General features: G+C 46.4%; 1 protein-coding gene across 2 annotated transcripts in view; it reads right to left on the minus strand.

Annotated features, from left to right (window-relative positions):
- FBLN5 (fibulin 5) overlaps positions 1-16,541 on the minus strand; it is a 390,190-nt gene that overhangs the window by 213,404 nt on the left and 160,245 nt on the right. The gene's annotated exons all lie outside the window — the stretch shown is intronic.

Below are 16,541 nucleotides of genomic sequence, written 5' to 3' on the forward strand. Positions count from 1 at the left end.
CTTAAAGTAAGAATACACTTTCAAACTATTTAATCATCTGAAGATAAGAATACATGTTTACAGCATTAAGGAAGATAGAATTCAAAGAAAGTTTGTGATTTTGAGCACATTCACTTAGTCCATTTCTTTTCTGCCCTTGACATAAAGACCCTGCACATTGTTCTACCTCAAACTTTGTGAGCTCACTTACTGTTGGTGCCTCAGCAAACTCTACCAGCAAGTTGGCCATTTTGTGACTCAGCTAAGAATTATAGTCCACTCCCAAAGACTATAGCAATCATTGAAGGCTCCCAACCAGAATTATAAGTCCAAGCATAGCTAGAGGATAAAACAAGCATGGAGGCCCTTAACCCCTTCCCTGCGCCGCGAATTCCGCCGCAGAACGGGGGTAGGGGGTGAGCGCGGAGCTGAGGTGCTCATGACTGAACCACGCCGTCATGAGTCACGGGCAGCGTGTGCTCATGACGGCGTGGTTCCGTCATGACCCTGCCCGCTCATTAATTCTCCCGCACAGGCGGGGAATTAGTGCCGCGTGGGAGGAGCGGCAGCAGCATAACGGAACCACGCTGTCATGAGCACACGCCGCCCTTGGCTCATGATGGCGTGGTTCCGTCATGCGCACGCAAGGGGTTAAGAATGGTAGTAGCCGGAGGCAGAAGGGCTATAATGCAAAATGTTCCAAATTAAAACGGAAAAAATAGAAACAACTGGAATATTGGAAGAGAAAAAGTGGCCCTGAATGAGCCACTTCATTGCCTTTAATTAAGCACTCAATATTCCACTCTTCAAATATGTTTTAATTTCATTCCCATTCAACCCACCTTCTTCAGTTCAAAGTTGTAACTTTTAATTCTAGAGTACTCTTAAGAAAAATGCTGCTATGTGTGCTCCATTCAATCATGTGAGTCTCTCTATTGTACATGTCCTTTGTGTATGAATAGAGAAAACACCAAAACACAACACTTCGCACCATGCTTAACAGGAGCAGAGATAAAAAGGAGCGTAAACAAGGCTAAAGCAGGCTAGTTAAAAACAGTTAATCAGTACAAAAAGTAATACAACTTTTTTACTTTACTCAAAAACAAACTTATTGCTGCCAACTAATTGCAACTCTCACCCGAAGGCACTGAGCCGACCTTGCACACCTCTGCACAAATAAGACCCTGAAAGTCAGAAGAGAGATGTCTGACTCCCTGTGAAACAAACTACACTCCATGGTCACTGGGTGGCTGTTCTGCTCGCCGAATTGTACACATTGTACAATTGTGCATACTAGAATACGTCTGCATAAGTGCAACTGCAAGTTTCTTTTCTTTCTCCACTAAGGAAGCCCTTCCTCTATCTATACCCTCCTTTTGAAATATTTCTTATTGAGTTTAGTTTTTCAAGACGACACTAACAACAGTAGCTATGTAATTTAACAAAACACCGATGGCATAACGTGTAAGGTTGGAGATATGGTTACGTTTTTTGTCCTAGTAATATGCATGTGGTATTTTGACATTGTTAGACTGGTTTGTCTTTGAATCTGAACTATTAACGTAGAGAGAAAATCGCACATAAAAACACCAAAAAGTAGAACAGGGGAGTAGGGTTGATAGGGTCTGGGGGAAGAATCGACAAGACAGGCTGGTTGTGCAAAAGCTGAGGCTGGGCAAGTACTGAGTAGGTGTCTTTCGTTCCAAGTCCAATTCAGCTCAAAGTAAGGGCTTATTGAGAAGGCCAACTATGCAACTGAGTTAGGGAGAGGTTCCCTCTTGGACAGTGGGCCCCTAATGCAGTTGAGCAGAGCGCAAGCATATAAAGCAGAATATGAACATGGAGGTTGCGCTAGGTATATCAGAAGACTTAGGTATTACACACCGCGTGCAGCCAGAGGGAGTGCAACTGAGGAAAGGAGGGGCCATGTCCTCAGAACCTGAGCAGTAGAGCGTCCCATTTCATGTGGGTCGGGTACTTCCAGGGTCCCTGAGCCACCTCCCTTCTCTAAGCAGTGCTCTCAGGCTCCATCCAAGCCTGAAGAAAACACCTCCACGCCATCGGAGCAGAGGGTAGCAGTGCCCTCCAGCAACACGTAATACTGAGCTTCACCAAAACCAGGACTAGGTCCAGGAAGCGTACTTCTGTACATTTTTTCTGCTTAGAGCGTGAGAAGCAGCCCAGTGCGCACACCTCCCGGGTGTGGAGTGGTGCAAAGTCAGTTCACTGCATGAGAGAAACTAAACCTGAATGTACATGAGAGCAATGGAACAGTGCAGTTCAGAGGACACAACGGATAACCACCCATATGCCAAGGATGAAGTCCCAGACACACCTAAAAGTACTGAACGGGCAGTTCTATGTCAGATATCCTTCATCTATATATCGAATACACACTCTAACCTCCTCTATCCCACTATTCTCTCATTTGATGACTATTGTCACCTTCAACTACACTTGAGATGTTATCCATTTTGTACAAATCCAACTTTCCTCTGTAAAGCCTTCAATCATAGGAACCAATTAGGACTCTGGCGGTGTGGGAGCGGGCCGCCACGCACAGGCCCAGCTCCCACACCGCCAAAGTCGACCGCCCGCCAGAATATGAGTTTCCTTGTGGTCTGGTGGCGGTGCTTTGGCAGTCCTCCAGACTATGAGTTTCCTTGTGGTCTGGCGGAGGTGCTTTGGCAGTCCTCCAAAATATGAGTTTCCTTGTGATCTGGCGGGGGTGCTTTGGCAGTCTTGTGGCGGTACAGTTCTAAGGCTCATAAGTGATCCTTTGAACTGCAGCACCCAGGGAGCGCCAAAGCAAGTTCCAGCACGACATGGACTGTGCAGTCCAAAACGTGCAGGTATGGGGTGCATGCACACAGGTCGGGCACACCATCTGCCCACCTGCATGCACCCTCATGCACAGGGCTACCAGGGGGCCCTGTAGGGCCGCCTTACTTTCCTGACTACCTCACTTTTCATGGCATCACCATGAAAAGTTTGGAGGTCAGGAAAGTCATAATATAGCACATTGCTGCCCCAGACCACTGCTCCACCATCACAGCAGTTGCAGCGGTCCCAAAGCAGTCCGCCTGCTGAACGTGGAATACAGCAGTCTGACCGCCGGTGAAGCGGCAGCCACCACACTCCAGCAGGTTTGGCAGTCCCATAGACCGCCAAACTTGTAATTAGGCCTTAAGTCTTTATCGCTTATTAGTATAAAAATATCTTTACAATGTGTAAAGAAGCACCAACTAATATTTTGAACTCCCAGTGCACTTTGCAAATTACTCCTTTCAGTGAAATTATAATTTCCCCTCAATATAATTTGACTCATACCCTCCCCAATGCATTGCAATATATTAATAGAAATCAATTAATTGAAAATATATATATATATATATATATATATATCGCCTCCACGTTGGTTCACCACTCGGGATTCATGCAGCGCTCGTGCGTTATCCTGCGGCTGAACCCACGCCGCTCAATATGCCAATAACTTTTCCCCATCAGTTGCGCTATTGCCCTGTGATACTTTGAGCAATAAAAGGAGATTGCTGTTAAAACCAAATCTGGCTGTGCGATCCGTTTTTCCTTTGATGGGGAAAAGTTATTGGTATATATATATATATATATATATATATATATATATATATATATATATATATATATATATATATATATATATATATATATATATATATATATATATATATATATATATATATATATATATATATATATATATATATATATATATATATATATATATATATATATATATATATATATATATATATATATATATATATATATATATATATATATATATATATATATATATATATATATATACAAATAAGGAAAATAAACCTATGAAAGGAAAATAGGGCATAAGTCATCAAAGATAGACACCACAGCAATGGACCATAGGCAGAAAGGAGAATTAAAGTGTTAGTAGACATAGCAGGAAAGGAGCCTCTGCTAAGCGAAGGCACTGGCTGATCCCCACAGCTGTAATCAGTGATTGGAAAGGCATAGAGGAAAATGTGGTAGGAGCAACAGCTCTACTATAGGGGATGTGCACTGACCCAAATAAGGGCCGGAATAAGAGTAGCCCCTGTTTTCACCCAATAAAATTCGCCACTGAAGTGTTGGGAATTTGTCAGATGCAATAATTATCGTTGAGTCTGACTTTTCGGGGGAATAACATGCAGATTTTGGTGGTTACTGCACCAAAATCTATATTTTCCAGTCATTACCTGGCCTTTCCCTTTTGTTAAATTCAGGCTAGTTTGAATTTCTGAAATTTAACAAAGGGTGTAAACTTAATTTCACCCGGTAATTACCATGTAATAAACATTGCACCACTTAGAATTGCGATCCCAACGATCACAATTTAGTAAACTACCTATTCTCAGGCCCCAGTGTACAGAACTTTAAAAAATGTGGGTTCTTCAGAAAAATAATTGACCTGAATAACTCATATTAGTTGAGACTACACCAGGTTTTGCATTCTATATTAATATGATAGAAAGATAAAAGATTGCTGCGCTTTAAGTGGAGAGCTACTATTTAGGACTGTGTTTCCCAAACTGTGGATCGCAACGCGCTGGTGGGTTGTGAGTAATCTTTGCTGGATTGTAAAAGTCCTGTTCTTCAAAAGGTGGACTAGCAATAACTAAAGATGCCTTTAAATTCTGCAGTCAACTGATCATATTTGCTGCGCTTCAAAAACAGGTTAAATGTCTGACTATGTCTTCTGAAAAATAGCTGCTTATTCTTTTAACTTGGGGATTGGTGTTTACTTTTCTTTCTCCAATTTCAAAGTGAGAGAAGTTTGTAAAGCGAACTTCGTGATGATCTTGCTGCGTACAATGAGTGTGAAAGAAAAATCTGTAGGTATGTCATTTTTTAGCACAACAAAATGTAAATACTTGTAAATGAACTGTACACAAATTTCAGAATATATCAGCAGTTAGGGACTCAAAATTAAGCATATTTTTGGGTAATGTCGAAATTAAATGGAAATGAAGATTTTAAAAAGATCAAAACAAATAAAGACAGTTTACTTGGTGATGTGCAAATGATACATATTCACTGAAACCTTATTTCCACACATTATCGTGTGTGTGCTTTATAATCTTACCAGTACAACTGTATATCTGTGCAATTTCAGTGGCTATTTCAACGGAAAATGTGCTATCTGTTAATGGCATTGCCTTAGTAATATATTTTTGCCCGTGTGTTCCAAAATACACCCTGGGCTACATAATACACCCCCTTCCCACTTACCTGCTGAATACATTTGCTACCCTTGTTCTCTGTCTGAGGCGAGGATTTTTCACAATACCTATGATTTCAGTGATGTGCCAGATTTCAGCACCCCTACATTGAAAATAGTTTCAGCACCATTGATGCAAAGGTGCTGAAATATGCCTCTAAGTGCAGTTTCAAAGAATACCCTTGCAACTATTCCCAAGCAATACTCTGGGTGAAACATCCAGTATTTGTTGCTGCTGTTTCTTTACTTCACAAAGTCATTTTAACAGAGAATGTCCTCACTATGCAAGATTGTACACAATCATGTAGGACTTTGACATATAATTTGAATAAAATGGATGTGGCCCAACAGCCAGTGCTGCCAACTTTGGACCTTGGAAAGGAGGGCTGAGTCCCGACATTGGCTCAACATCCTATGACCTCAAGTAACGTAATCTGGTGCTCATGTTGGGAACTCCTGTCCCTTGGGTTAGATTTAATGTTATATAAAACTGCAAAGACAAATATATATGGAGTCTAAAATGCCCCACCCTTGTTTTAACACAAAAATGGATATGAGGCCTTAGCCCATACCCTGCTGCAGAAGGAGCATCTCAAATAAAATCACTGGTACTAGCACCAAGATTTTTCAGAAGGCTTATGACTCTGAAAAGTGTTCCAGCTCCAAACTTGAGTACAGTTCATCAACTGCCACTTTTATGGGCTAATCAATATCTTGGCTACAGGCCGATAAAGGCATGTGGAAGGGTGAGGTCATAGTCATAACATTTACAGACAATTACTGTTAGTGAGGAACACCAAAAATTGCAAACAGGATGCTAATTTGGTCATTCACCGCAATTTGAAAGCAGGTCTACAATTACATTTTTTTTTAAATCGCCCCACTTCATCCCCATTAAAGCTAGGTAGGTTGAAAAAGTTTGTCATTCTAAAAATTGGGTCCTGGTTCTAAAATGTTTTGGAAGTACTTATTTAGGGGGTCATGACGACACATTGTTTAGAGTTTATGTTTATTTTAGTGCATTACTTTTTCAATTTCCTTCTTCCTAGTCTCACTCCTCCCCCACCCTCAACCTTTTCCCAAGCTCGATTAGAATCGACAGAGATTTAAATACTCTTAAAAAAGTAATAAAAATGTAGTTACCTATTAAAGAGTGTGCTTTGGTGCCTTCCAATGCCATGATGATGTTAGCCACTGTGCACACTATGCAGTTAAAGGTAAAAATGTATCGGACTATAAAATTTACAACAAAAAACTTCACCAATTCGAGGATCTTGCGTTTCCTACGCACCTCATGCAAAGCAGTAGTGCGGAGCACATCGCATTATTCGTTTTCAAGGTAACGTCTGGGTTCATAAGATACATTTTATGACAAAATATTTTTTAGGCAGTGAAAATTGACAGTCCAAGAGGCTTTTTAATTAACATCTAAATCCTCAGATCTCTAAAAATTTGCAAGATATAGTTAAAGGTGGAATTATCAACCTCCCCTCCCCCGCACTGCTTATGACATCACCAGACATCACTGATGACATCACCAATGACATCAATGAAATAGGCCATTCACCATGTGCGTTTTACCTCGTCTGCTGCGTGTGCACAGCCTGATCTGTGTACTACATACAGATCCCACCCGTGCATGTAGTCAGCACAGAGTATGGTGCGATGCACGTACTTGTTTGCGATACATAAGTAGCTTTGTTGCAGGTTGTGCCTTGCAAGTCTCTACCTCTTTAACTGGGGGGGGCACAGGGCATGGCAGGCACACCTTTGAGATACTGTGCACAAAGAGAATGGTCAATACACTTGTTCTGTGCATCTTTCAGACATGGCATGGCCACAGGGCCTGGACAGTGTAAGGCAATGATGCATCACAGGTGATGTTACGCAGAAAGTGGTGACAAGAAATGTTATGTTAATGAATTTGTAAAGCGCATGGCTGCCCTAGCAACGGGGTGTCCCAGCGCTAGTTCCAGTGCATATTGCGAAAGGAGAGACAGGGCAGCAGGATTAGGCCGGATGTAATCAATGATGCCTTCTGTGATGCCAAGTTTCCCTCGTTATACAGTGCCTGAGGGCAGTCATGACTGAATAGATAAACATAACCGGTGACTTCGAAGAGTTTATTTTTTAGGTTTTGAATAGTAACTATACCGTATTTTTAACTTCTTTATCGAGGGTATTTTCAAGTTTTATTTTTATTTACCTATTTAGTTTGTGATCTTAGAAGAGAACAATAAAATCTCCAAACAAAAGCTTTTTCAGTGCATATATAGTATCTCCTGCACCTCTCCCCATTGCTTCCCACAAACTATCCATCCAATGATAGGCAATTCATAAGCTTGTGGGAAGAAAGGGTTCTTTTCCTAAGGGTGCCGACATCCATCACTTCACGCGTCTGGTTTATGTATGTTAACGTTGGCAGACGCGGGCTGCGTTGTGCTATAATTACACCAGGGCCCAGTGCCGGATCCAGTGTTTTGACTGCTCGATTTTTTTCTCAAACTTCCCAAAGTTTGAAATTCCAATCCAAATGCTTTTTCACCGGCTCCTTTCACTTTAAACTCCATAGACTACTCTTCCGTGCTAGGGATTGTTCTGCCCTTGCGTTAACTGGACATATGCCAGTCTTTGTTCTTAAATTCATTTAGAAAAAAGCTCTTGGTGACTGACGCCCTTCCAGATATTTGGTTTGTGGTGGCCATCAAAGGCTACCTCCACCCAGTGTCTCAACTTCCCCCCCACAACTTTCACCTGTGAGTTGGAGATTCTGAAGGACTTGCTTTACATGCCGCGCCAGTCGGTGTGCCAGTTTATTAGAGCTGCATCCGCCGTGACATCAGTGTACAAGGCCGGAGCTAGGCCTCTGTGATAGGCTGCACACCAAATAAAGGACACGGACACATCTAGTGGAGGTGAGCCGGAAAGACCCCGAGCGGTCTTCCGCTTTCTTTATTTATACCCCGGTGCGAGCCCGCCCCGGGGTATGCGTGCATGCGTGAATATGTTGATACATTGTGTGAGAGAGTCCGGGTGGCTCTCTACATCCATCCTTCAATTTAGTCTGTCCTTCCACCCAAGCCGATGTTTCAGGGAGATGTCCATGCAAAGTCTCTCAGCCGCTGGCTGGGTCTGGGGTTAGGCTGTAGATCATATCTTTGGCTACGTGCGCACGGGGACATCACCGCCCTCGCCGGGGTGGCGTCTAGACTGGCATCTCTACTATCCACACTTGGTCTGTTGGGGAGACTCCGGTTGTCACGCCTCACCACAGAAGGTGAGTCCCTTCGGTCTTGCAGGGTAGGCGGTGATCCAGGGATGGACATTCCTAGATCAGGATCCGCATATTCATCGGTATCACTCTCTTCAGTCGTTCTTCGGGCCTCCGCGGACCCTTCCGCCTTCTTGAAGCAAGACACATTACGAGTGACCACCTGGCCTCCCCGTCTGGCAGTGACCATGGTGCCTCGAATTTCCTCTACAGTCCACAGCTCTGGTTCATATGGGGTTCTGAACTTCCACCCCGGGTGTCGATCACGGACCACTACAGAATCCCCTACTTGCAGAGTCGGTTCTTGGGCGTGTCTCGCCACGCTTGCTCTCCGGTTGGTTTCTCGTCTCCGCGCCTGAATGGCTTCCGCATCCCGGTCTTCCGGCAGCCATGTGTGGTCCGTCGGAATGCTGTCGCGGGGTGCTCTTTGGAACAGGACATGCTGTGTGGTGTCTACCTGTACACTCCCAGGAATTGATCCACGGCAATCTCAGGGTCCTCTCCACTGTCCACCGCAATCCTCAGAGCTCGATTGAGGGTCCTCATCAGTCTCTCCACTTCCCCGTTTGCCTGGGGCCACAATGGGGTGATCTTGCGGTGTGTGATTTGGAGACTCTGAAGATAGTTCTGAAATTCCCGCCGCTGGAAGGGTGGTCTGTTGTCGGATTTGATTTCTTCCGGAATCCCCAGTGTGGCGAACACACGATTGAGGGCCTTCTTTACATGGGGAAACGCTGTGGACGATATTACCTCAACTACAGGGAATTTGGAGAAGGAGTCCACAAGGACGAGCGTGTGACGGCCATCTGGGAAACTCCTGATATCAATGCTGAGGTGTGTCCATGGCGTCTGGGGGGCCTCCTCTGTCCTCACCAGCGCCGGCGCTGGTTCCCTACCGGTAATGGTACAGGCATGGCATGAGCGCACCATCTCATCTACTCTGCTATCCATGGTTGGGAACCAGACTTTGCTTCTCAAGCGTGCTTTTGTCTTGGCCATCCCTGGATGGCCCACATGTGCGAACTCCAGGATCCTGGGCTGTAGGGTTTCTGGTATTACGATCAGGTGTCCTCTGAGGATGACTCCCTCATCCCCTATGCTCAGTTCATTGCGGATCTGCCACAGTTGTCGGCGGGTGTGGATGACTTCTGCTCGAAGGTTATGTGCCCCATCCAGGAAGGGAGCCCACTTGTTCTCTTCGAGGGCATGCCGGACTCTGGATAGCGTTTCATCTTGTGCCGTTGCCTCCCCTATCTCTGCCAGTGTCATCGTTTCTGGGCATGCTGTTTCCGAGATCATGTGCACAAACGCCTCGGCCCCATCCTCCAGCGGGCGGATTGGAGAGGTGACATCCGGGTGACGAGATAGATAATCAGCGGGGTTATGTGCACCGGGCCGGAAGATAATCTTGAAGTTGTACCCCTGCAGCTGAACTGCCCAGCGCTCTATCCATGGGGGTGCGAGCCTGGCTGATCCAGCGAAGAGGGGCAGTAGTGGTTTGTGGTCCGTCACCACACTGAACTCTTGACCACACAGATAGAGATGAAAGTGTCGACAGGCCCACTTTATTGCAAGGGCCTCACGCTCGATTTGCGCATATCGGGTTTCGGTGTCGGACAGGGCTTTGCTGGCGTAGGCCACTGGTTTCCATTCATCCGGACCATGTTCTTGCAGGAGGACTGCTCCTAAGCCCACCGGGCTGGCGTCGACTATTAACTCCGTTCTCCGGCGGGGTTGGAAATAGGCCATCACGGCCGTGTCTAAGAGACTGGCCTTTATGTCTTGAAAGGCTTTATTGGCCGCTACAGTCCACTCCCATTTATGATCTTGCTTCGTGAGCGTTCGTAGTGGTTCAGCCAGTGCGGCCAGGTTGGGGATGAAGCGGCCACAGTATGTGGCCATGCCTAGGAAGCTTCGCACTTCAGTGGGGTTCCTCGGCGTGCTGGCAGCCTTGATGGCCTCCGCCTTCTTGGGATCAACCTTCAGGCCCTCCCTCGTAAAGGTATATCCGAAAAAGTCTATTGATTCTTGATAGAAAGAGCACTTCGATTGATGGAGGGTCAGGCCGCTGTCAACTAGCCTCTTGAGAGTTGCCCTCAGGTGTGCGTGGTGCTCCTCTAGAGTCGCTGATTAGACCAGGATGTCATCGCTCAGGTTGATTACTCCGCTCAGCCCTGACAGTACCTCACGTATGGCGTTTTGAAACACCTCCACGGCTGAGGACACCCCGAAGCTCAGTCGTTTGTACCGACGTAGGCCAACATGGGTGGAGAACGTGGTGATGTATCGGCTTGCGGGCTCCAGCTCGAGTTGATGGTATCCCGAGTTGAGGTATAGCTTCGAGAACCATTTTGCCCCGTTCAAGTCAGCCACTATGTCGTCCATGGTCGAGGTTATGTGTCTCTCTCTCTTGACAGCTGCGTTGGGTAACCTCATGTCCACGCATAATCTGATGGCCCCTGGTTGCTTCGGCTTGGGTGCGACTACCAGTGGAGACACCCAGGGGGTCGGGCCTGACACCTTTTCTATCACCCCCAGATCTTCCAGCTTCTGTAGTTCTGCTTCCACCTGGGGTCTCAAGTTGAAGGGCACTCGCCTATGTCTCAGGGCGACAGGCCGTACCAATGCATCGATGTGGAGCTTGACCTTTTTTCCTTTTAGCTTCCCCAGGCCGTGGAATAGTTCAGGGAATTCCTTTAGCAGAGTGTCAGCGTGGGCCTGGTGTACTTGGTTTGCAAAGAATACCAGTCCTAAGTCTTCCGCGGTGTGACAACTTAGTAGTGTGCCTTTCTTCCCTTCGGTGATGTGGAAGCGGGTTTTGGTGGAGTACTCTCCTTTCACAACTGTCGTCTCTATGACCCCTCTCAGGGGTAGAGGGTCCGTTCCTCCATAGGTGTATAGTCGAGCGTTGGAGGCGGTCAGTGGGGGTTTTGGTAGCATCCGGTCATATTGGTCTGAGTCCATGACGTTTACAGATGCTCCGGTGTCAATAAGAGCTCTCACTTCCGTGCCTTCTATAGAGACGGAGCACATGGGTGGGGGCCTCTTCCGCGTCGACACCCTGCTGACACACAAGATGACATATACCTCATCATTGCTGTCATCTTCGTATCTCGGTCGTCTCTCCTGTGCTTGGTTATCTGGGGGATATGACTCTTGATCAATTGACAACTGTCTGACTCTCCGTGTTGGCCGATATCGTCCTCCTCGGCACACTGCTGCAAAGTGATTCAGTCGGCCGCACTTCAAGCATGTCTTTCCTTTCGCTCCACAGGTGGCAGTCGCTGGGTGATCCTCCTCGCAATAGTCGCATTGGTTCCCTTGAGCGGCTGTGGTGCGTTGTCGGCTCCCTTGAGGCCTCCTCTGGATCGCCTCTACCTTCTCTTCCTTGATTGTCGGCTGGGGTCGGGTCTGGGCAGGAGCCGCCACCGGTGTCCTCAGGGCTACATCCATTTCTTCCGCTCTGGCGTCAGAGAGCTCGTGTGAGCGTGCCAGGACCAGGATTTCATCTAGCGAGATTCCAGGCTGTCGAAGAATGAGTTTTCTCAGGAGCTTGGACCGGCACCCCACTATGATTTGGTCTCTGATTTCTTCACGTGGGTTGGTAAAAGGACATGAGCGCGCCAGCCGGCGCAGTCGCGCGTGGAACATATCCACCGATTCCGCTTCGGTCTGCCACGCCCTCTTAAACTTAAACTTTTCAAAGTCGTGGTTGAGTTGCGGGTCGAAATGTGCGTCAAGCGCGGCGACCGCCGCGTCATAGTCATCCTCCTGCCCCGTGTTGGGGAGAGTCTCGAAGAGATCATAGATTTCAGGTCCTCCATATAGGATGAGGAGCGACCTCTTGACCGTCCCATCATTCTCTCTTGTGCCTTTGAAGTAGAGGTTGAGCCTCCCTACCCAGGCTTTCCACCTCGACGCGGCGGTTGCAGGGTCTGCCGCTTCGCTGAATGGGGGAATCGGCGCAGTCCCGACATGAAGGTGGCTGGGCGGTGGTGGTGCGGCCGCGACAGCTTGATTTTGCGCAGGTACTTTAACTTGGGCAGGCGGCGGTGGCGGTGGCGCTGGCGGCACGGCTTGACCTGGGCCGCCACCGGCTTGGCCGGCTCCTGGCGCCGTGACAGACATGGTGCAGACCCCTGTCCTTTCCGGGTTCCTCGGGGCTACTGGGATGGTTATGGCGCGCGAAGTTGCATCCTCCGCGCATGTCTCCGCGCGTTTTCCCGCCCTGCTGTGTCGAGTGAGACTGGGCTCCGCCCACGGGTCACTGGGGCGGGCAAGGTGGTGACAGGCCAGGCTTGGCTGTGAATTATGCCCCTATACGACGTGGTTGCAGGTCTGTCTCTGAGCTGCAGTGAGGCTGTGACCTGATATGGGCCAGGGTGAGCTAGAGGGTTTTGCCAGTGCTTGTTGTGTTCCCTCGCCTTTGCCGTCAGATGTGACGAGCCACTGAAGCAATCAGGGGCTCAGCTGCAACTCGCGCTAGAGCGCCCCTCCCTTGGGACTCAGCTGGGAGCCAGCGTCGTGCGGCGGTGGGGCGCGCACTTGTCTTCGCGCCGGCAGGGGCGCACAGCCTGATCTGGGCCGGCCACGTGGAGCGCTCACAGGGGTGCGGGCAGCGTCACTCACCCGACCGTGTTGCCGAGCCCAGCGATTCCCGCCTGCTGAAGGCGCTCCCGACGGAGAGACGCGTGGGCGGGCCTCGAGCCTGGGCACGGGCGGGCCAACGGACCACACCACAGTCATGGCGTCGCGAGCGGTGTTCCAGCGACGTGCGGCACCAACAGGTGCCGGGGCAGCAAGGTGGCAGGCGTGAATTCAGACCGCCACGTCGCCAGTGTACAAGGCCGGAGCTAGGCCTCTGTGATAGGCTGCACACCACAATAAAGGACACGGACACATCTAGTGGAGGTGAGCCGGAAAGACCCCGAACGGTCTTCCACTTTCTTTATTTATACCCCGGTGCGAGCCCGCCCCGGGGTATGCGTGCATGCGTGAATATGTTGATACATTCTGTGAGAGAGTCCGGGTGGCTCTCTACAATCAGGACACCAAGGTCTCAAGGGCAACTGTACCACAATTTTGGTTGTTTTTTGCTACCCAAGCAAGGTCAAAGGAGACAATTTTACTTACTTGAATTACGGCATATCTACCATTGCTAAGCCAGAATGCAAGTGCACCTAACACAGCAAAGAGTGCAACAAAATGATCGGCTGCCAACTGCTTCCGCATCAGATGAGCCAAACCTTTGGAGGCACTATTAAATCATGTAGTAGTATTACACAGAGTCTACGAGGGAGTGACAGAGGGGCAACCCATTGGAGACAATGCAAAAACACTAGATTGTATTCCAGGAAGTTTCGTAAGGAGCAACAGAGGAGTAATAGCAAATAAATCCAATCATAGCACTGTTAAACCACCAAGGATATTATATGGATCAACATGGGAGCAACAGAGGAGCAACATGTTGTAGGTACTGTTAAACCACCATGGATATTGGGTCCACTCTAGTGTCATAGAGGAGCAGCCAATTGGAGATCCTGGAAAACCACCAAGGAGTATTATATAGAATCTACCAAGGAGTGACACAAGAGAACCCGTTGGAGGAGTGCTCAAAACACCATGGAGTATTTTATGGTGCCAACTCAGGAGCAACCCATTGGGGGCACTGCAAAACCATCAAGGAATATATGGAGTCCATCCAGGAGCAACAGAAGAGCAAATGATCTCGGCGGCACAAGCAAGTATTATATGAAGTCTACTCAGGAGCGAGAGTTGCGACACAGAGAAGACACCCTTCTGAAGCACTGATAAACTACCTAGAAGTAGGACATTTAGTCTTGGTTATCTTCTGCAAAGGGCTCTGCTTGAAATAAGTGCTGCATTCTTTCCTGAGCCCATTCTTGTTCTATTAACAACTATTTGCAATAGGCATTCTATGTTTAGTACACAGAGGTACTGCCAGATATAGAAGGTCACAGTCAAGTAAGACTGCACGGATGAGGTCAAGAACTGGCTCGCTAAGGCTGTGTAATATGACCCAAGCAAAGTTGCTGATGCTAGGGAGGATCATTTCATACTTAAGAACCTCACCGACGCGAAGTTGTAAAGATTTCGCTATTTTTTTGTAAACTTCACAAAGGTCAATGGAATATTTCATACTGCCATGGCTTTCAGTTTTTTGGCTTGTAGTTATCCATGTGATAATTATAACTTTTACGACAACTTATGTTGCATATCCTTCTTAAGTCTAAAATTGCAGTTTATGACAATGTATGTCGTACACAGCCTTTCTTAAAGCTAAAAATGGTTGTGTAGATTTGCTGTACAATGCACTGCCCAAAGATCAGCAAAAGGGGAACTTACCTTGCAGAGAAACAAATCTGCATACATTTTCCAGCAGGAATTATGATGCAAATACTCAAATAGCGCCAATTACACGCTGCAAGTCGTGATATGCGGGCAAAGGGAATCCGCATAAAGGGAGAAAAAGGGGAACTTGACAAAACTTTAAGAGCGAAAAAACATTTTTGCTCACACCCACATCAATCACCAACAATTAACCTCTACCAAATTATATCTCACACCATTGTGAATGAGATAGATGTTCAAAACCTAAAGTGCACAGTTCACTGATGCACACACTATATATTATTGGTGGGTTTAATGCATCTGGCCTAGAAAGAGCCGTATACAAGTAAAACATTGAAGCAATGATGCATAATGATATTTGCGATGTGCAAGTTGGGGATGTGGGAGATCTGACTCCTATGTACGAGAAAGATGCCAGACTTCCCATAGTGACATTTGAAGCACTGCTGAGTAGATGTATTAGTACTATGTGCTACCACAATATCACACAAAGTGACACAAACAACGGCGCTAATGGGTAACGACGGCGCTAATGGGATTTGCGAAGCGGCTGGGGGCAAGACCTATTGAGGCAATTTTAAATGTTTATAAATCCAAATTTCTGGCCATAGCCTCGCATGGTGCCTCAATATGGGGCTTTTTATCCCAAGAAAAGATACAGGTTGTAGAAAATAATTTTTTAAGATCCCTTTTGGCGGTTCCCCAATCCACCCCCATATTTTCTTTACACTCCGAATTGGGGATGGGTTATGTTATAGATCAACTGAAAATTGCCCCATTGATATGCTGGATAAAGACCTGGTTGAACCAGGAGATTACACTGAATCACCTTATTTTAAAAGATTGTATCTCTTTGGAGAAGGTTGATAGGGTGTCCTGGTTAGTTTATATTAAAGAAATGTTTTTAAAGCTTGGACGCCCATACATATATTTGTCACCTGATCTTATTAAAAAGGAGGATTTATCTTGGACAAAGAAAACTTTTCTGAGTATGCGATCTCTGGATCGTAAGGAACGGTAGATGATGAAACCATGTGTCAGAGCTAATTATGTTTTATTAACCTCATTGTCACTTGAGCCATATTTAAAAATTGTCACAATCCCTTTTCATCGCCACCTCTTAATCAGATTCAGATTCAACATAATTCATATATCTTTGGGCTATTTTCCAGTGTGGGGCAAACCTGAAACCTCAATCCCCTGTAGCTGTGATAATTTATCGAACCAAGATACAATGCACTTTATTATGTTCTGTGAGCATTACGCCAATATTAGGAAAACGTTTTGAGTACTGCTACTAAGAGAGGCAGGGTTTTTACAAGTTAGACCCGCACTTAGCTATTTGCAATTGTTAAATAGTACTCGTGTAATATTTGGCGTTGCTAGTTTATTGTTGGCTGCTGTACGTAACAATGCTAAACGAACCGCTGTTCGTAACTACCCTGTCTGATTCCATCCCTTTTTATCATAGTATATAACTTTTTAATATGAAATTTTATTAACTGTGTATATTGTAGGATAATTTGCACTGATGACTGTATGAATTTTATCAATTGTGTATATTGTAGGCTAATTTGCACCGATGATTGTAGGGATTTGGAACCATGGACTGTTTATATATGCTTTTATGATTTTAAGTAA

This window comes from Lissotriton helveticus, chromosome 9 (genome assembly GCF_964261635.1).
Source record: "Lissotriton helveticus chromosome 9, aLisHel1.1, whole genome shotgun sequence".
Classification (NCBI taxonomy): domain Eukaryota; kingdom Metazoa; phylum Chordata; class Amphibia; order Caudata; family Salamandridae; genus Lissotriton; species Lissotriton helveticus.